The sequence below is a fragment of the Aulonocara sp. 'chitande type north' Nkhata Bay genome, linkage group LG23 (assembly GCF_057382095.1).
Source record: "Aulonocara sp. 'chitande type north' Nkhata Bay isolate Kocher_YH1m ecotype deep benthic linkage group LG23, A_spYH_male_GT1.1, whole genome shotgun sequence".
Classification (NCBI taxonomy): Eukaryota; Metazoa; Chordata; class Actinopteri; order Cichliformes; family Cichlidae; genus Aulonocara; species Aulonocara sp. 'chitande type north' Nkhata Bay.
This window is the reverse complement of record NC_141365.1, coordinates 38,101,429-38,106,798: the sequence shown is the minus strand read 5'-3', so window position 1 is coordinate 38,106,798 and position 5,370 is coordinate 38,101,429.

Genomic DNA, 5,370 nt, shown 5'->3' with positions numbered 1-5,370 from the left:
GAGTGAGAATGAGTGAACACGTTCATTTCTGGAAGGCCATATCCACAGATAGAGCAAAAGGAGATTACTTTTTTAAAAACAGACGTAATTAGAAATAACCCTTATGGAGCAGGGCAAGTGTGGTAACTTGTTAAAATTAATGATGGGAACAGCACTAGCTGAATTGGTGGAATTTCTTGTTGTTATTTTCTGTTCACTATTAATATTAAATTGTGCAATTTGTTTTTTTTATGTTTCTCTTCTTTTGAAGCATACTTTGTAGTCCAGGTTCAGATGTACTAGTGCACTACAGTGGCATTTTGTGTCTGTATCGCTGCATTTCCTTGTGAGTTGCCATGCCATTTCAATAATCATGCTTGACTTGGTGCAAATGGGAAAAGAATGTTAGAAGAGTCTCAAAGTATTTTGCCTGTAGCTACTTCCCTCAACAGGCTGTTCAGGAGTAATGGTGTGTTACATAAAAGAGGTGACACATGATCCCGGGATATACCTGCAGAGGTAACATCAGGGAAAGTAACCATGGGGAATGTCGAATCCTTTGACACTGATGTCATCTCCGATGAAAGTCTACCAAATGACTTGGATTCTGTGGTTCTTTCTGTGTATTCCGATGCCGACTTAGTGGTGGACACAATGAATACTGAGTTGAATGATGCCTAGTGTGATTAAATTTGACTTAATCACATTTGCATATGTTAATGGAAGCACAGACTTATAGTATATTCTACTCAAGAGCACTCTAAGTCCTTAATCGACCAAAGAGATGACACTGATACGGTAACCTGGGGAGCATTTTATTATTGCACAACTGCAGAGCCTTTGATTTTGTGTTGTAATTTTTTGTAATTAGAGCTGATTGATAAAACATAATTGCATTGTAATAAAGCAGTGCATGCTACATCCATATGAATAAGCCACTCAGGTAAAATGGGGACCTGACTAATCTGAGTTTACACATCAAAGTCTGTTTAAAGTCCTTTTATAGTACTACTGCGTATGTGAACAAAGTTGTGTAAAGCCTTCTAAAGCTCCAGAGGGATGTCACTGGAAGACTACAAGTTTGAAAATGAAAATGAAAATCTAGGGGTATGGAGCTAGAAGAAAGATGCATGGCATATTGGAATCTCCAACTGAACTGATGATCAGGAAGAGTGTCAGAATAGTGATTTCAGGTCTGCTGTATCAATTTTAAACTCTTTTGTCGGTCTATTGTCAGTGCTATGTTCAAGTGAAACGATTATGCTTTAGTTTCCATGTTTAAATTGGCAAAGTAGACTGGGGCTGAAGGTGATCTGGAAAACAATCCAAACAGTAAACTACAGGATATGTTGTAGCCACTTACTTACTGACTCACCAGTTTATCATTTATGAAGGTGGTTATATCACAATGCCATGATGCATCAGGCTGTGAAAACACTGCTTTCAGTCCCAACACATCACATGTGCATGTTTGTAGAGGGAACCTCTGTTGTCTCTTTAAAGCTACATTTTTCACTAAACCTAACCAATGAATTGACAGCAAAGCTAATCAAAGAGTAGGGCGTTGTTGACTGATAAACTATTCTACCTTACTTTACCCTCCAAGTCCAGACTTATATGATTTGATTGCACCTGTGATTTTTAGTTTTCAAGTTTCAAATTGATTGAATTGGAATTGATCTACAAAAGTTTATAATCCCCACACTTAGTAATCCAGAAATTTGAAATCACAGTTGTGTTGTATGTAAAAGGACCTTTAGGCTGTGTACAGACCATGGCCTGTAAAAAGAATTCCATTGGTTTTGGCATTTTAAAACCCAAACATCAGCATTTCAGCCAGGTTAGGTACACTTTGGACTAGAGCAGGGGTGTCAAACTCAAATACACAGTGGGCCAAAATTCAAAACTGGAACAAGGTCGCGGGCTAACATTAATATTTATTGAAAAAAAAATCTTCCTCCAGATTTATGAATGAATCTCTTCTTATGGACTCAAACAAGTTTTGCTGAAAAACTGAATATGGAACAAGCAAAGCTTAATACTAAACAATATATATATTAGCTGTGTAATACCAGTAGGCCAGCTCTAATAATAATTTGGTATGGCATCGCGGGCCAGAGTTTGACACCTATGGACTAGAGGGTGGAAGGTCCAAGTTACCAGCTAATGCTAGCAAGCTGCTTCTAATAACTCTTCAGGTGCAAAGCATAGAGACACATCCCTTTTAATTAGTGTACAGGACACTAAACTAAAGGAACTTTATGAATTGTCTAAACAACACAAACAAAACTACATTATTTGTCAGAGAAAGTTAGCAGAGGTGAGAACTAGGTAATTGGCTGATTGACTAGAGCTGCTTGTGTCAAGACACCCATCGTTCAAAGCACCCACACCCCAAGCTGTAAAGATGTGCATTTTAAAATGTGATTCTGTGTGGATTGATTTACTTTCGGAATTGGCCTCAGGTAGCCATTGTAGGAACTGCAGTTTTGGCACTTTGACAGCAGCTTCGTTTTCCAACCCCAGATGCTGTCACTTTCACTAGATAATTTATTAGCTGCCATATTCCCTTATCATTCCCACCAAGATACCTATTTGTTAGAATCTTCTTTTGAAGGTAGGGTTATTTATTTTATCTTGTTTCTGTTTTTTCAAACACATAGTGAGTTCCCCATAGGTACATCACTGGCCACTGTGAAAATTCTGTGAATTTAGCAAATCTGCTAAATGTGCGATATCAGCATCCACCTATTCTCCCTCAGTCCCCAGAGATTCCACTCATTGTTTCCCCCTGAGGATTTAATCTATGTTCTGTACTCTTTCTAGCACAAAAAGCATCAAAACATTTTAATTCTTATGAACGTGCGTCCCGATCCACCACTTTAAAGGTGCTATTTATTCCACAGGCCAGGTGTTCAGTTAAATAACCCCCCTTCAATAATAATTTAGGAAGTTGTGCATAAAGAGGATGGAGTGTGTATGATTTGGATCTTGTGCAACATGCTCTTAGGACGTGGCGGCAGCCATCTTAATGAGTTTGTAGCTTATCATCAGTCACAAGAGAAAGCAAATCAATCACTTCCCTTGCATAGCATTGGCTGGGTGGGAGGAGGCAAGGAGAGAGAGAAACTGAGGGAAGTAGAGATGTGACATGAGAGAAAGCTCGTCAGTCTTCGGGTGTTGTTTACCACAACAACCCTCTGCCAAGGATTTTCCTGAGGGACACTTGTTTTAATAAAAACAGGCCCCATATTAAATTCTAATCCATTAGTGTGGCTGGCGAGCTCTGGCTATGCTTTATCAAACTATTGGAATAGATGAATGTTCCTTCATTATCACGGCTGGACTTTCAATAAACAGCGTCCAGTCCACTCTCGTGCCAGGGTCACGTCGGAATTCACAGCGCACCTTTTCCGTGAATAATGCAGCTGTTTGTTATGAAAGCTCTTGCCAATTTATTGCTAAAAAGGTTGTGTCAAGGACGTTTTGACCATATGTGCCTTTATAGCTGTGAGGTTATTTGACATCCTGAATCAATCATGCCATTGTCTCTCCTCAATGACATTGCACTATGTTCAGCCTATTTTTTTTTTTCAAAAGCAGGATATAAATATATTTAAGAATGATCAAAAAGCGCACGTCATGATGAATGTGACAGCCGCTGGCTCTCTTTTCATTAATTGCAGGTCAGAACCCCCATTTTAAGACACAGACTCTATAACTGCAGGCCTGGCTGCTCATTACTCACCAGATTTGTCAGCATGCATTTTCACATCAATATTAAGCATGATATTACGTTATACGAGACGTAAACAGAGGCAATAGCTGCAGTGCGGAAATGGCTGAAGAGCCTTCTTCTTTCCTCTGGGCAGCTGACCATCAGAAGTGTTTTTTTAAGAGTTAGCCCTCAGTGTGATGAACAGGGATGAAGAGCAGGACATCGATAACAGGAACTGGCGGTGGAGTGGATAATTAGCCTTAAAAAGGAACAAAGGATCAATACCTTCTTCCCTTTGCCAAGAGTTTGTTCATGGGGAAAACAGGTTCAGGCATCCAGTGCAGGACCATCATCTTGTAGGGGTGACACGAGGACAACAGGGAGATCTATCATGTCGACCGAAAGAATGGATATACAGTAATGGAAGCTCAGATTTTTTTTTCCGACCTCCTTTTTAAATTAAGCAGCCCTGCTGATGCAGCGACGCTCTAGCCCACAGAAAAGTTACACTCGGAGTCATGTGGCACAAATGAAGGACAGCTGTGGTTAAAGCTTTCTATTCACTCTGCTATTATAACCATAAATCATACGGTGAATGCATAAAATTTAAAAACCACTTTTGATAAAATACACTGATGAGATGGAAAAAGCCACTGTTCCTTTACATTTTCCTTTATTAAATCTATATATCAAAAGCCAAAGATGTACTGGAGAGAATATTAATATACGGTTATTCATTGCTATCTTATCTCTCTTTTTTTTTTCTTTCTTTAGGAAATTATATTCAGCTGAAATCCTGATATAAACCTCTTTTGATTTGCTTTCTGTGTTGTGAAGGCTTCACCACACACAGTGCTGTATATTTAAGGGGAAGCATTTGGCAGCTACTTTTGTACATGCATGTGATTGACACCATACCTGACATGATCTGACAAGGTAAATCCCAGCCATCTGGTTCTCTAGGCAGGTTAAAACAAATGCCATGAATGATTTAGGCACACTCTGCTGCCCAGGTCTGACCATGATACTGTAACTAACTTCTTCACAGAACAATTATTTCAAAGTTAGAGAGTACCAAATGGTTTTTGGGTTTTTTTGTTGTTTTTTGTTCAGCACAACTTTTCTTTAAACACATGTGAGCATCAGGATCATGGAATTTATCACATGTGCTGATTTATCACAACACCTCAACATGCAGCTCAAAGTGTATTGCAAGGTACAATAATACAGAGAAACCCCCCTACGAGCAAGCACTTGGTGAAAGTGAGAAGAATAAACTCCTTTTTGACAGGAAGAACCTCGACCAGAACCGTAGTCAGGAAGGGGCAGCCATCTGCCATGACCGGGCAGGGGTGAGGGGAGGAAGACAGGACAAAAGACATGTTTTTTTTTTTTTCTTATTTAAAGGCGTTAATTTAAGCAACTTCCATTTTTCAAAGGTTAATGGAATAATTTTGCAGCCAGATCAGCTTAAAATACTTTGTAGGGTCATCCCATTAGATAGACAGAATGATCACAGTAGTTGTTTGATCACATGGTTTTAAGAGCACAGAACTTTTCCTTATTAAGGGCAAAGTTTTGACAACTGAACCAACAGCTGATACAAGATAGAAAATAACAGCCAGGTGGTGAAAATAAAAGCACTTTGATACAGGAGGCAACAAAATCCAGTA